This window comes from Onychomys torridus, chromosome 8 (assembly GCF_903995425.1).
Source record: "Onychomys torridus chromosome 8, mOncTor1.1, whole genome shotgun sequence".
NCBI lineage: Eukaryota > Metazoa > Chordata > Mammalia > Rodentia > Cricetidae > Onychomys > Onychomys torridus.
In genome coordinates, this window is record NC_050450.1 from 34,549,400 (window position 1) to 34,566,030 (window position 16,631).

At 47.9% G+C, this 16,631-nt stretch overlaps 1 protein-coding gene across 6 annotated transcripts in view; it reads right to left on the bottom strand.

The window, feature by feature from the left end:
* The window catches only part of Cyfip2 (cytoplasmic FMR1 interacting protein 2), a 119,935-nt gene extending 112,378 nt beyond the window's left edge, over nucleotides 1-7,557 (bottom strand). The window contains exon 1 of one of the 6 annotated variants that reach the window (XM_036194975.1): nucleotides 7,199-7,557. The gene's annotated coding sequence lies outside the window, so the exon portion shown is untranslated. Of the gene's footprint in view, nucleotides 1-6,626; nucleotides 7,050-7,198 lie in introns of those variants that run through there. The other 5 variants (XM_036194974.1, XM_036194976.1, XM_036194972.1 and 2 more) reach the window with 5 other exon arrangements.
* Between the last annotated feature and the right edge of the window lie 9,074 nt (nucleotides 7,558-16,631).

Consider the following 16,631-nt stretch of genomic DNA (forward strand, 5'->3'; position numbering starts at 1 on the left):
GGGTGGGACAAAGAAGCCGAAGTCAGCCTCCACTTGAACATCTGCAGAAAGCCAGTCTCTCCTTCTTGTTTTTCTACAAGGAATTGGAGAACAGGACCTTGCTAGGGCAAAGGGACTTGCCATATTATTGGTCACTTTGTCTCAGCTGCTTCCGGTGTTAGTGGCCTGAGGAAGGCTTTTTGGTGACAAGCAAAAATAAGCAAACGCCACAAGCTTAGGGCCACAGTCCCCAGTCCTTTACAGAGGCTGGAGTCATCCCTCCATGGTGCCCAGCTGGTTTTGTCCCCTGCTAGGGATTACAGCAAACTGCCACATGAAGGACGCCAGTGAGACTTGTATGTGGGGAGGGGAGCAGGCTTTCAGAGGCTCCGGCTAAAGGAGCCATCTGCTGAGGAAACCAAGAGGGGACTTTCAGGGTCAAGGACCACGTGGTGTCGGTTGACTGGAGATTCTTTCGGGGTTGGTCTCTAGGTTGGAGGATGCAGACCTTGCCTTCTTCGCTGTGGACCTGCAACCTGAACATGGCTCCCTATCGGAGACTGACTTAGGCTCCCGAATCATGTTCCCTTGCTCTACAAGGACCACCTTCTCTGTGAAATATGGAGACTGGGTTCTGGGAGGGCAGCTCACTAGGTAAAGTGCCTACTATGCAAGCATTCAGAATGGAGTTGGGTCTCCAGGACCCACATTTTAAAAAATAAAAGCTGGGCCTGTTGGTGCTTGCTTCCAACACCAGTGCTGGGGATGTGGGGACAGGTGGGTCCTTGGGGTTCACTAGTCGACTGAGTCAACCAGCTGAGCCTAATTGGTGAGCTACAGGCCCATGGGAAACCCTGTCTCTAAATAATAATAATAGTATCAAAACAAAGTGGACAACATCCAGAGGCATGACATCCATGGTTACATGGTTGATCTCTGGCCTCCTTATGCACACATGCAAACATGCTTGTGTGACTATACACACACACAAGAAAATATGGAGGCCAGTGTGCTAGTAGCCTCCACCACGATGTCAGAATCTGTGTGGCAGAGGATGTTATAACTCACAGCTAAAGCGCTGAGGTCTGCCCACAAGCTACATTTTATTATGCATTAGGAGGGGCTTCAGAATGCCCCCATCACATCACTGACAGCACGTTTGTCCTTTCTGTGGAGTATGGTGATGAAGCAATGTGAGATGTTGATGACTACTGTGCACCACGTGTACTTCAAAAAAGAAAGAAAGAAACTAGAAAACCCCAAGCAACCAGCTAAGAATCACTGTACTTGATCTTCTGTCCGTGGGCCTTTCCAACCCATGGGCAAATGATTCTGATGCCAGCTGGGACATTCACCTCCATAGAAGGGCCATTCTTAAAACCACACTTCCGCAGCTTGGACCATCTGCCCAGGGTGGCCAGAGTGTACAGTGTCATCAGTCTGTTCAAGGACACCCTGGCTGTGTGCCTTTGCCCAAACTACTGCCACGGCTTTGTGGCTTGTTCTCTCCTCTTCTCAAATCCCACCCTGTGTCAAGGCCCAAGTCTAGATCAACCTATTGTGAATGCATAAGGAAGATGTGACTTCTGTACGCAATGAAATAGTTTTTTTAAGCCATAAAAAATGAAATCATGTCATGTGCAGAAAAATGGATGCAAGTGGAATTCACCATAATAAGAGAATTAAGCTAGTCTCAGACAAGACAGATATCACACGTCTTCTCTCATTTGTGGGTCCTAGATTTTATACAGATGAATAAAATCTCATATGGACAGGCAGGCATGAGAGCTGAAGGAAAAATGTCTAGAGGAACAGAGGGGACTAGTGTGGAGGAGGGGAGGAGAAAGGTGATAAGGAGTGGGGGAAACATGCTAGAACTATGAGAACGGGCTTACATAGCCAGTTTACTACAACCACAAGAACCAGGCCAGCCCCTTTCACAGCAGCATTGCTTTTCCGTGTTCCCACAGAACTCATGGCTAGGACTCAGCATCTCCTGTCCCATCACAAACTGCTTTACCCTACTACAAATTCTTTAGGTCACCACTGATGCCAGGAATGGACTTGCTTTCTGGATCCGATGCCTTGAACTAGCACAGGGGGAAGGGCACTAGGCACTGCATATTTCATTAATGTTGAATGACTTGTTGACTGCATGATCCAATGACCCAAATTCATGTCCTTTGATTAAAAAAAGAATGGGAAATTCAAAATATACTATGGTCTCTTAAGGCAGCCTATCTACAGAAGCCTTACTCATCTAAGAGTCTAAGAAAACTTCTATAGATAATCCTCCCATCCTGTGTCCCTATTACCTATTCTAAGAAGTGTCACCATATCTCTTTCCCACGTGGAGCCGTGACAGAATTGGAGGTTGAGGGGAGAGTTTTAGATTTTAATTCTTACCTTACTATTCACCCTTTGTTGAAACCAGTCCTAAAGCATTGCATTTTAAAAGCACAAATTAGAAAGAGTTCTCGGTATCCTTCAGCACTGCGATAATGACTCTCAGTGAGGAGGGTCTGTCCTGCATGTTCCTTGATCTCAGGGGCACGGGGGAAAGCTGGGCAATTCTCTCAGTCAGCCCCACCTTGTGTCTTAATTCTCTCAGAGGAAACTGGTCCAAACTAAGGGAGTCTCTCAAAGTCTCCTAATTGTCCCACCACCTTTACTTTCTGGGGAAAGCCTCACTTCCTGTCAGAGTTCATCACCACCGTCAACATGACAGGATTTAAACTGGAAAGTCGACCATCAGTGTTGAGTGAGTGGCACCATCCCATGGGCTGCCATCACAGAATCAATAAAAAGGAAGAATAATAACGATCAATAATTAATAGAAAAAAAACAAACTGAGCACCAGCATTCATCTCTCTCTACTTCCTGACTGGGGAAGCAAGGTGACCAGCTGCTTCACACGCCTGCTGCCATGATGGGCTGTGCCCTGTTAAACTGTGAGCCAAAAGAAGTGCTTTCTTCCTTAAGTGACTTCTGTCAGGTATTTTGTGGCAGCAACAAGAAAAGCAAACTCACTTGAAAAACTATACAAAACTCCCTCCATCCCACCTAGAGATTGACATCCGCGAACCTCTCCTCTGAGGAGACTGGCCACTGAGGCCAGCACCTAATCAGAAGGCCCCATGAATGAGGTCATCCCTGGGTCTCTTCCTCTGGAAGGTTCTATTTGCTTTATCCTGCCATCACACTGCTTCTGAGATGACATGAGGCTTACAAAATGCCACCCAGACAGAATGAGCCCTACAAGAAAGTCCTGTGCACTCAGCTCTGTCCTCTCCTACCATTTTTCTCAAGAGTGTGCACTCAGTTCACATTTCCCTCACCAGGACCCAAGAAGCCTGGCATAAGTGAATGTCTTTACACACACACACACACACACACACACACACACACACACACACACACCCCATCCTTAGTACAATGGCCATAGCTACAAAGCTACTGTCCAAACTTTTGCATCCTGGGAGCCATCCCCCCACACTGGGTGAATCCTGAAGTGTCCCTACACAGGATAAGGGCATTACAGAAACTGTGGACCACACAGTGCCCTTCAACCAGAGCCTTTTGGCTCAATGGTACAGAGAAGCGACGGACTCAACTCTGAAAATAGACACTCCAAATACACTTAATAAATAGTCCCTTTAGGAACGGAGGCACCCATCCAAAAGAGCCATGCTCAGGAGCCTCTTTCCCTTCCTCTTTCCATGACTTCTTCTCCAGCTGGGGGTTCAGAGACATTATCTCATCCTGGGGCTTTGGTGGTGACAGACAGGTAATGGGGTGAGCAGACTGCTTTCCATTGCTCAACTGTTGAAGTCAGAAAAGGCAGTGGCCATGTTAAAGCTACACAGGAAGCCGAGGAGAAATCCCCCGTCCCAAGCCCACTGCACTGCTCTGTCTGTCCCAACAGTAAAGCCCAGCTTGCCCTTGACACTTTGGTTTGGCTGCAGAATGCTGAATACACACAGAGGACGACCTTCTTCCCGGACGCTGTGTGCTGAAATGTGAGAATTACCTCTGCTCACTTACTCCCACCCCCTTCCTCCTGCCTACTCAAGTTCTACCACATTCACTTTCAACGGCTGCCAGGTGAAGCCCTGGCCAACACCTTGTCTGATCACATGCCTTTTCAACGTCGTTGGCACACCCCGCAATTGATCCGGCACACCAACTCCTCTTGGAAAAGGCCAGATTCAGGTAAGCCCCAGACAGAGGTGGAGACGTTAGAGGGGGCTGGGAGTTCACTGTGCACATGAACCAGATTCTCAGTGATCTTGTAAATAATGCATCACAATGATAAAGATATAAGCAGGAGAGTGCCTGTGTGCCACACATTCTGTTCAGCACTTTCATGCATCCTTCATTTGATAAGAACATCCAAAGATGTACCAGCCCCTCTCCCACCACAGCTGGCCTCCCATTCACAGCCAGGAAGGCACATACCGCCACTGCCTGCCTTCCCTTTCCACTAACCACCTCCAGCTACAAAATGCAAGGCCAGCCGCTGGACCCTAGATAGGGCTTTGCTTCTCAACTTGACAAGACCCAAGGCCTTTCACAAAGGCTCCAATGAGGTGACTGACGTCTGGTTTCGTCAACTCTAAGTGAATAATTAATACTTGCCAGTAAAGAAATAGACTCATTGTTATGGTGGCCACATGGAGGCTACAAAAAGGCCATTTTGTGAGGCTCTTGGTGGAACCCTGGGGCTAACAGTGGCCCAAAGAAGTCCCTTTGAGCATGGAGGCTGAGGCTGAGATGTGAGGACAGGAGCCCTATACTGTTTTCCAGCAACACTGCTCCCAATGCTAATTAGCCTGTTGCCTATTCAGTACCTAATTTAGCTTTCAGGTCAATGACAGCCTCAGAGGCCCACTGAACACAGAGGGGGCACAATAATCAGAGGGTACGTGTTCTGTTACTGGGGCCCTCTACTCGCTGTTAAATTACTTCTCCATGTGATCTGATTTGAGCAAAAGTCTCCAAACCTAGACAGCTATATACCCCCACCCTTGGCCTAATGCCTGAATCATGCTTATCCTTTCCATTTTTCCACCACAGAGTGAACAAGGCAGTCTTGGGTTCCTATACAACCAGTCAGATCTGGCCAGGAAATATAATAAAGAAGCTTAGTGAGCTAATGCCACTGGCCTGGGGCTCAGCAAGCAGAAGTACCCAGAGGCGCTGGCTTTGTATGCCATAGCATGCTGTTTGTGGCTTTGTAACTGTTGGGGCAGATGGCAGCTAGCGTCAGTGAGGAACTCTCTATGGGAAAATTTCACACCCCACAAGTGGAGACTGGTGATCAACAAAAGCCTTCTGGTGACAGTGACCCCTGACCTATTGCTCACAACCTCTCTCTCTGTCTCTGTCTCTCTGTCTCTTTCTCTCCATCCCTCCCCACCAAGCCAAAGCAGCCCTGACTGAAAATGAAGCTGACATCTGCTAGATACTGTCATTCTGGTGACAGTATCACCCCCACATCTAGCTTCCATCTGAAAGCCAACCATTATCGATACCAAATATTTTGACTTCAGCTCTGTATCCTATTAAAATGTCTCCTATCCCCAGCCTCCTTTCTGATCCCATGACTTCTGAGGCACCTGCTCTGCATCCAATGGGAAACCCTTTTGTATTTAGCTCTTCAAGATAAACACCACTCACTGGCTCCTCTCTCAAGCAAGTTTGACAGGAGAGAAGGGACACGCAGATCACTGCACGGGGTGGTGAGAAGGTTCCAGAGGGGGCATGGTGGTGGGGACAACTACCTTCAAGGACTTCACAATCCTGACTATAGATGTGAATCTATATTTTCGTCCTCCAACAAGGGGGTGCGTTGAGTGCTAGGCATGGGTTCTAGCAGGGCCTGTGCCCAAGAGTAAGGATGGTCCCTTGTTGCCCTAAGGGGAGGGGGCAAGAGGTAGAAATGGTAGTTCTGGAGCCAATAGATTCTTGACTTGGACCCCCCCCCCCTCAAGTCTTCCTGCCCAACCGTGGGACTGTGGGCACTAAGAAACTGGGCAAGCCAAGTTCAAAGTCAGGTTCCCTGGGCTGAGAAGCATCTGGACAGTCTCAGTAGAAAACCATCATTCGGTTGGACTACGCTCCCTGCCCCCACTCTGAAGCACAGGCTACTCCTTCCCTTCCTGTGCACACCGGCGGGTTTACCTCCCTGGGGGTGATATGGCCACCTCCCACACAGTCAGGTGGGTAGCTACATATGAAGGAAACCTTGTCCCTCAGGATTCCGACACCCTACCTCCTCCCTCCCCCACAGCCAGCTGGGGAGAGAGATGCTAGCATAGGCCAGAAAGCTTCGAAGCAGGTCAGCCATGCCTCCTGGCTCATCAGAGTCCTCCTCTCTCAAACCGCGCCGCTGTGGCCCCAGCCCCGCCCGGCTCCGGTTCACCGGGGGCGCCCCAGTACCCTATTGCCTACCAGGCGGACCCAGGAGGCTCTCGCTGGCCTTGGCGGAGTGATGGTGGCCGCGACCGCAGAGGCGGGGACCTGCCAGAGATCTGCGGTACCTGGGCACAGGGATGTGTCCCCCGCCTGGCTCGTGACCCCTACAGGTGCCCCTGGTCCTCGAGACTATCCCCTTGGGGTGGGCGGCTCCGGCCCAGGCCACGCACCTGCTGCTGCTGCTGGGGCCGCCGCGGGGAGCTCCGCGCTGTACCGGCGCCTCCTGGGAGACGCTCCCAGCCCGGAGCGCTCGGTACGTCGGAAGGGAGCAGAGGCAGCGCCGGGCCTGCAGCTGGGCCTCCAGGGACCCGGGGCCGCGCAGCCTCGGGCGCCAAGCCAAGCGCCCCCAGAGGGCTGGGAGAAGTGGCGCCCGCCCCTCGCGCATCCTCAGGAGCGCATCCTCCGCCTAGGCAGCATTTAGGTCCCCGCATCAGCCCCGACATCTCCAAGGGTCCCTTACCTGGGTCGGTTGCAGGTCCACGGGAGGGGCCCGAGGCTACCGCAGGGCCCCGCGCCGGGGCGCAGGATGCTCAGCCGGGCTCTGCCGCTTGCGCCGGCCGCCGGCCGCGCCCCGCCCGCGGCCCCGCCCCTCCGCCCGCGGCGGCTCCTCCCCTGGCCACCGTGCCCGGCCCCTTCGCCGCGGCTGCTGTCACACAAAGAGCCGGAAATGGCTGCGGCGAGGGGCTCCCTGTGCACCCCTAACCTGCAACCTCCTGCGCCCAGAGCCGCGCTGGACTCATACCTTCCTGTTTCAGAACGTTCAGCTTCCCGGCTCTGGAGGTGGAGAAGGAGAGACGACTTCTCTGCTGCTGCCTCCATCACCAGCAACACCTGCCACCCCAGAAGGAAGGAAGCTTCGGCTCCATTCGCATCTCCCCAGTGTCAAATTATTTTCAAGTAGTCATTTCTCCACCACATCTTTATAGACTACCTGTTTTGTTCCAAGCATCTTGTCCAGAGCCAGATGTGCCCTGGTGTACAATAGAGCTCCTTGCCTGCTTGGAGATTTTACTCTGCCAGCGTTAAATGACCTAGCAGAGGCCCAATGACAGCTGGGAAAGCCAGCTAAAGAAGGGAGCAGGCTGAGCTAGGGTTGAGCCCTCCCACTAACTGAGCTTGCTCCTTAGTGCTCCACCTGTGGTCAAGAATTATTTCTCCTGGGACCGGAGGCTCAGAGAGTAAAGGCGCTTGCTGCTAAGCCTGTTAACCTTAGTTCATCCCCAAGAGCCACAGAATGGAAGGAGAGTGACAACTCCTGTAAACTGTCCAATGACTTCCACCCACATACACACAGACACCCATGCACCCATATACACACATGCACACAGTCAATAAACGTAATAATTTAAAAATAAAGAGATACTGCTCCTGCTTTTCCATTTCTTAGAGTAGAATCCTGCAGCTATCATATATTTTTTAAGTAGGGGCCTCCTTCAGGAAGAATTACCTTGTAGACAAAATTGTGATATGAGGACTTTGAGGCAAACTTAAGAAGAATCTGAGGGAACAGGCACTGTTTTTTTGTTTTTTTGTTTTTTGTTTTTTGTTTTGTTTTTGTTTTTTTGTTTTTTTCCTTAGATGCTGCTTAGGGCTCTTCAAGGAATCTGCACTCTTTGAGATGCAGCCTGGAGGCCTTTAGATAGTAATGAGGTGGGTTGCATTCAGTCCTGACTTGTAGACATGCCAGCAGGGTCCTGCTCTGCTTGGGAGATGCAGTTATACCTGCAATAAAGGGAATAGTAGTTGACACTGGTACCTCTTAGGGGAACTAATTGGGAAGTACTTGTGACATTGGAGTATGTCTGTAGAAATAAGGAATAAAGTCTTGGGTCAAAGGAACCTTTGCAATGCTTGTTAGAGTTCACAAATTTGGACTTACCCAGTTGTTCCCTATAAATGGCTATTGATGGAGAAACTGCTTTATGCAAGTCTCAGGAAAGTACTTGAGCAGACTTTGTTGATCTCATATGCTTCCCCAAGTGCTCAGAATTCATGACCCTTTGTGGTTGGATGTTACATCACTCATCTAATTTAAATTGCTATTTCATAAGTGATGAGTTACATATATAGCAACACATACTTTTTTTCCTCTCTGACACCATGTGAGAAAGCTGTGGGGGTGTTTGTGGAGGATGGCTTTAAAAACAGAGCTCAGGTTTCTTTTTATTGTTATTATTCATTTCATCAGGATCCTTAGAATTTTGATCAGCAGTGACTACAGATGCTTATGTGTGAGAGTTGTAATTCGTTGGGTTTTCATCCTAAAGGGCATATTATTTGGGGGTGTTTTTATTTTTTTCAGAGATGTGTTTCTCCATGTTGTTCTTTCTCGGTCTTAGCACCTTTCAGGGAGAATTTGTTTAGAAACAATAATATAAAATGACCCTTGTCTTACATGTGGCTGTACTTTGTGCAATTTTATTTTCTCTGGCTGTTGAGCTCCCCTTGCTCATAGAAGAGAAGCAGCATGGGCTTTTACAGTACTGAATCAGAAAACCAGAGACTTGCCTTTTTGTTTGAGTTTTGCAATCAACCAAAGAGTGATCTTGGGCAAGTTTTGCCTCTCCGCCTGTTTCCCCATCTGTAAATTTAACTAGCTAAGCTACACTTCAACATCCCTCTGCATGTAGAGAATAACATGAGTTAAAACAGAGGGCATTTCCTTCTCGGAGTTAGGGTGCATCCTTGGCGTCACATTGCCCTTGGGATGGAGCCCTAACTCTGTAGCAGTCTAGTAGGGACCTCATGATCTATGATCTATAAGGATTCTTCCCATGTGAACGAATTTGCTCTGACTCAGAGAAAAGGAGCCCCCTTTGGTTCCCCAAATTTGATGTGCTCTGTCTTCAGTCTGACCCTTGCACAAGCCAAGCTTCTTGCTCAGAAGGTTCGGTTCTCTGGTTCCGTCCCTCTTCTATGCTTTCTCCTAGGTCATCTGCTTGACTTTTGCTTGTCCTGTTGGTGTTTCCTTAGCGGTGGCTTCTTGAAAGCTGCTTCCTTAGCTGGCTTAGGTATGGAGTTGCTGTTCATGCTTCTGTATCTTCCTAGTTATCCTTCTAGTATTCCATTTATTGTGCTGTGTCAGAGCTGTGTCTACATTTGTCTGTATCCCTCCATTAGCTTCATCTGAGAGACCGATGATGTCTCTGTCTTGCCTCTGGAAGTATCCTCAGAGCCCGGGACTGAGTCTGGAAAATAACACAAGTTCAGAAAGAAATGGGTTGAATGAACAGCTCAAGGTGAACCCTGAAACTTTGCTGTTAATTAAAATTTGTAGCTCTCTGTCTGCTCCCCTCAGACTTCCTTCATATCTCAAGTCAGTCAGTAGCACCAGCAGTGAGAAGACTGGGGCTATTGGTTGAGAACTACTCTGCTGGCTGTGAAGCCATGGCCTATGTATTAGGGTTCCATGGATGGTAACCGGACTTGCTTACAGAAAAGTATCACCTCACTTAGGCTATGTAGTCTCCACAGAACACCATCACCAGACACTGCTTCGTGACCACCAGTGGTGGAGGAACTTGGATGGGAAGACACGGCATAGTAACTATTACCTAGTGCATCACCTCATTTAACCATCACAATTATTAGGAGAATACAACCATGTGTCTCACTCTATAAATGAAGCAGAGGCCAGTAAAGGAGCTTGCCCAAGGTAATGAAACCAAACCTATGTTCTCTGCCACAACGGCACACTTCACTTCCTGTTCCCAGAGAAAATCCTCTGTATTCATATGCTATTATTCTTCCAAAAACATTCTTTTTAAAAAAAACTTTATTTATTATGTACACAGTGTTCTGCCTGCATGCCAGAAGAGAGTACTGGGTCTCACGTGGTTGCTGGGAATTGAACTCAGGACCTCTGGAAGATCAGCCAGTATTCGTAACCTCTGAGCCATCTCATCATCCCCCACACCCCCATACCATTCTTAATGTACATTGTTTGGCTACAGTATATTAAAGCTAAAATATAAAAGAGCTCATGAGATGGTTTAGTAGGTACAGGTTCTGGCTGCCAAGCCTGATGATTTGACTTCAATCCCTGGGGCTCACATAGTAGAAGAAGAGAACTGACCTCCATAAATTGTCATCTGACCTTCACATATGCACCATGCCACACATGCATGTGCCCACGAACATACACGCAATAAGTAAATGTAATCAGCGAGGAGTTTTCTAATAAGGAAGAGAAAATGGGGTGTAAGTGGGAGCTGGAGACAAAACTGAGTATCATTTGAAGCAGATAAAGAAACAGCACTGTGTACTTACCACATAGCACTTCGTATTTGGTTTATGCATTCACGTTGCTAGCAGGCAAAGAAACATTTCATAATCAGTTATGTAATTTAGATTGGTCACTATATAATGTTCCACATTGCTTCATTTTCTGGATGGGATGCCCAGAAAGGGGAAAGGTCACAGAAGGCTGGCTGGTCCCGGACCCTAGATCTTTCTCTAGGGAACTAGGTTGCTGTGATCTTTCTTAGACTCCAAAAGTACTTGCTAAAGAAAACGTCCACCTTTCACCTGACATTCATTAACTGCTTATTTGGAGCCAGCCCCTGTGTCAGGGCTTTTGTGTGGACGGGCTCCAATCATGCTCACAAAATTCTCAGATGCAGCTCTGTGTGTTACAGCTGGAACTTTAAGGACTTGTTTTCTGGTTGAGACATTGCTACTCCACCCACCTGGAGAAGCATGCCTTCTCTCCCTGCTGTATTTCTGTCTTTGGGTTTGTTTCTGACGCATCACGAGACCTAACCTCCCTTGAAGATCAGGCCTTGATGGGGAAGAAGATTTTGCATCACGAGACCTAACCTCCCTTGAAGATCAGGCCTTGATGGGGAAGAAGATTTTGCATCATGAGACCTAACCTCCCTTGAAGATCAGGCCTTGATGGGGAAGAAGATTTCATTTTTATTTAAACAAAACCTATTTACCATAATTTCAGATAATAACTAAAAAGAATGATATTACAGAGCCTGAAAGTGAAACCCAGCCACAGTCCCCAGTTCTCTTGCACCCTCAGAGGCCATAATCCTGCCACAGAATGGTTGAGAGCACTGAGGCTCGGAGATAGCCAGGGTTGACTTGAAGGCCCCATTCTTGGACTTAGTAACTGTAGGACTATGAGTGATTTCCACAGCTCATTAAGCCCTATTCTCTTTCTTTGTAAAATGGGAAGATCTTACTGTACCCGCCCCTCAGGCACTTGAGAATGGTAAATGAAACAACTCCTATAACAGGTTGACTAAGCAGGGTCTGGCACATGGGAAATGTCCAAAAATGGAAGCTAGTGTGGCTATTGTGAAATGTGGACTGCATTTTGAACGACCTCTAAAGAGGATACAGGACTTTAAGTTTTGCATCCAAACTCTGCAACTCATAAGTATGTCAGCAACCTCTCTGAGCCGGTTTCCTCTTCTGAGACACCTGCTCCTGACATTATCCTACAGAGGCTGGGAAGATCAAACAGCCTTCAGCCAAAACAGGAAAGCAAGCACATGTTTGAGTTGTTTGTCTCAGTTTGTGGGCACATCTCCCCCCAAATCAGCCTTTGAGAAACAGGAAACTATAGCAGCTCTGAGGGTGTAGAGGGATGGGAGTGGGTCATCAACCAGGAGGCTGAGGAATCAGAATCTGCCAGGCTCCTTCAACAAAGTCTCACGTGATTGTGACTGTCTGCACCTGACACAGAACTACAGTAGGTGTCTTGGCCACTGTTCTATTGCTATGAAGCGATACCATGACCACAGCAGCTTTTTTTTTTTTTTTTTTTTCAAGACAGGGTTTCTCTGTGTAACAGCCTTGACTGTCTTGGAACTTGCTTTGTAGACCAGGCTGGCTTTGAACTCACAGAGATCTGCTTGCCTCTGCCTCCCAAGTGCTAGAATTAAAGGTGTGCCCCCCTCAACCCTTATAAAAGAAAGCATCTAATTGGGGGCTGGCTCACAGTTTCAGAGGCTTGGGCCATTGTCCTTATGGCAGGGAGCCTTGGCAGCACACATGGCACTGGAGCAGCAGCTGATCTGCAGGCAACAGCAGAGACTGGATCTGGCATGGGCTTTTGACACCTCAAAGCCCTCCCCCAGTGACACACCTTCTCCAACAGGGCCACACCCACTCAAGGCCATGCCTCCTAATACCTCTAATCCTTTAAAGAGTTCCACTCCCTGGTAACTAAGTAAGCATTCAAATATATGAGCCTATGGGGTATTGGTGAAATTATTAAGGCCACTCCACGTAGTTAAAAGGGAGGTTTATTTTTTGGGGTACTTACAAATGAAGGGGTAGGTTGCAGGGTCTGGCAAAGGTATAGCACAGTCTGGCCGTGTTCTCTGGAGAACTCTGCTCGGTCTACCTCCAGCGTCCAGGGTCCCGGAACCAAGAGAGTGACCTCCTCTTGATCCTCGGTCTTCTGCTTCCTCCTCTGCCCCGCCTTGTGGGCGTGATCATTACTGAAGCCTCAATGGGGGTTGGAACTTCCAGGCCAATGCTGGGATGGCTATCCACTACAATGGGGGTCATTTTTATTCAAACCACTGCAGAAGGCGAATAGACACATGTGCGAAATGAATTATCTCTACACTGCTTCTAACAGTATCTGCAAAATTCTGTTGTTTGATAAGCCAAAACTGCATTATTTCTTGGGGAGAATCTTCTCTAAAGAGCTTTCATTCATTTTTCCAACAACTTCATGCACGCCCGTGGTGTCTTTAATTACTATCACCGCCCTCTCTTATCTCCGCCCGTCCATCACTCCTCCCCTTCCCCACAAGTCTCTTCCCCGCATTTGTGTCTTTTTGTTTTGTTTTGTGACCCACCGAGTGGAACCAGGGCTATCTGGGTGACCACAGGTGTGGAACCGTCTGTTGAACCCTTGTAGACTTCCTAACGGGCATATAACTGAAGATAGCATCTAACGGTGGCCCATAGTTCCGCAGGGCATGCCAAGCAGGCGCCTCTCCCGGGAAGAATCTTCTTTATCTTTCCTATCAGGTCTTTGAGAATTTCCTACAATGGATTTTGATCATAATCACCCTTCCCCCAACTCCACCCAGATCTACCCCCTTCCCTTCTACCCATTTTGGTCTTCACTCATCAAGACCAATTTCTGCTACCTATGCCATCTTGGATGTATGTATAGCCTTCCCCTGGAACACAGGAGCAATATAAAAGTGTTTAACACTCTCCCTCTCCCAGAAGCTCTCAACGGCCAATAGTTTGGGGTGGGACTTTACGTCTCCTTCCCTGCTCCATGCTGGGCTTTGGTCTGGAATGAGCTTGCATGGGGCTTGTGCATGCTGTCCTAAGTGATGTTAGTTCATGTGTGTAGCTGCTATTGTGTCCTACGTCCAGAGGCCACTGTCGTGTCTTAGTCACCTCCAGCCTCTGGCTCGTACAGTCTTTCCACCACATCTTCCACAGCGATCCCTGAGTCTTGGGAGGAGGGAACGCAATAGAGCTATCCCACTTGGGGCCGAGCGTCCCACAGTCTCTTGTTCTTTGTACCTTGGCTGGTTGTGAGTGTCTGTGTTAACTGTCATCTACTGCAAAGAGAAAGCTCTGAAGAGAGCTGGAAGATGCATTAACACGTCTCTCCACCATGTGGGTAGGCTAGAGGGTTCCTGGTGGGAATGGGTCTGGGTCCCTGTCAAGTAGCTGCAGGGTGACTTGGGGGGGATTGGATCTTGATGCCATTGTTTAAATACTAAGACACCCACCCACATCCACATAATGCTCCCATCACGTTTGATATGGTAGGTCTAGGGAGTAGGCTTTGGTGCACTAAACCTCCAGTACCTCCTTCAAGGCCATTGCAAATTAATATGAATTCTAATCTCAGAACACATGCTTCCCATGAAAATACAGCTTCCTCCTCTAACCACATTTCTCATCAGAGTTCCTGGATATCTTCTGTCTCATCCTTAAAATGGTGGGACTGTGTGTTAGGAGATTCAGGGAGAAAGGGCCCTGCAGGAAGAATCCCGAGGAACACAAATCTGTCTGTCCACCCTCCTTGAGAACGTTCCTACACGATTATATAATACAGGGACCAAGCCCAGAACTGAGTCCTAGACACAGCCCAGGGAGTCCCATGTTTTTCTCCCCATGCCTAGGGGCCCATAGAGCAGGAATTGATTCATGTGATGGACTTGGGCATTTGTGAGCCAAGACACATCAAATGCCCAACACACCCCAAACCCTGATAGCCAAGCTTGCAATCCAGGGGAGTTTTAAGAGGAGTAACTCCTTATTACTGCCAGCAATGACAGAGAGAAGCTGCATGTCACCCACACAGCAGACAATGAGTGAGTATGGCCAGTGGCCTGGCACTGTGAGCAAGTACCAGTTTTTCTATTCCGTCAACTTTGCCTTCTCAATTCAACTCATTCCACTACTGTCAGAATGTATTTTAGATGCAAATTTGATCTTCTGTTCCTGATCAATGACATTTTTAACCTAGAGAGTGAAATTTCACCTTCCTGGACTTTTAACATACGCCCAGTTTTATTGTTTGTTTCAATGTAGCCACTGCTGGTCATTCTCACCTCCAATAGCAAATATGATTGCAAATGTTTGTACACACACACACAGACACACACACAGACACACACACACACACACACACACACACACACACACACACACACACTAATACCCCAGAAATAACGAACTAATTAACAACTTCCCAAAATATTCTATCCCCTCAACTTGCAAAATACTTGTATTACTTCAGCCCACTTGCTTCCTAAAAATACCTGTAATTTATCTCCCAAACCAAACCAGATGTTATATTCTCTATGGGAATGCTTCTTAAAGTTAGTGTGCATTACTACTGCCTGGATCTGGTTAAAATGAAGATTTTTTTCAATAGGTAGAGATGAAGTCTTAGACTCTGCTTATGACCTGGCAATGTTGCTGCTGGCCCTTAGATGACAGTTGGAGAGATGAAGTGCCAGGAAATTTCGCCCAGGTCATCCTTGCTCAGACCAATTTCATCACTTTTCCCTGGAGTCTTCTCTGCTAGACAACACTCCATTGTTGTCTTAACTGCTGTATTCTAATCTTACTTGATTTTGTGTCTGGTTGCTCAGTTAGGAGCTTCTAGACTTCTTAGTTTCTGTGAGCATCTGCACCTCGTGCTGAAAAAAAAACCTTGATACTGTGTTGGGTGCATGTGACATGCCACTGAGGGCTAGGTGGTTTTTACTTGTGAAATACAACACTGTTAGGTCTCAAAACAAATGGCTAACTGAGGTGTCTATTCAACATACCAAAGAGGACCTGGTCACCAGGTTCTCCCAGCATTCCTCAGTCTCTAGCTGCTACAGAATATGGCTGGCATACCCCACCCCTACCCTAGACTTCTCCAGCCCAGGGCTGAGCTGCCCTTCCCTATATAATCCAGCCATTTTGGCTACCCTGCCCTTTTTCATCTACCCTTTATTCTCCTTGTTTGCCCGTCTCCATTCCCCCTCTCCTCACACGACCCTGCTCAGGGTCATGTCCACTCTGGACTCTCCCAGATGTCCCTGCTTCCCCTCTCTCTACTCATATCCCTCATATCTACAGTAAACCTTCTCCTTCACCATGCTAATGGGCAGTCATGTCCTCCTTTTTCTTTCTTTTTCATTCAGAAATCATGTGACGATTTTTATTTAAGCAAACATTGAGGTGTCAGCAATTTGGTACTCAAGCCACAGACCCCTCTATTTGTAAAACATATAGCTTTATTTTTGCCATATGCAACTGTTGACTTGTAGCCTCTATAGAGTGTTAGAATTCCTAGCCACTTCCCCAGCTACATGACCGCATACGCGCTGTCCAGTAGCCAGGCAAGATGCTTCATCATCCCAGGGTCTTACGGCCTATGTAATCCATGCACTGTGCGATCACGTAATTTTTGAGCAGTGTGATCATGTAATCTATGCACATGCGTGGTATAGCTATGCAAGCCCATATGTGTATGTGGCGGAGGTGTGGGTAGGGGGGACCTACAAAAATGGGTTCCATCTATTCCTTCCCTCTCTTCCTGCATGGTCATTCCATAGACCTATGCACACTCCGTCTCTGTTCCCTTAATAAACTCTTATATTGGGTTTTGTCATACCTTGTGGCTTTTCCCGCACAGTAAACAGCACCACTTAATAAATAACGCAGAGGATAAGACA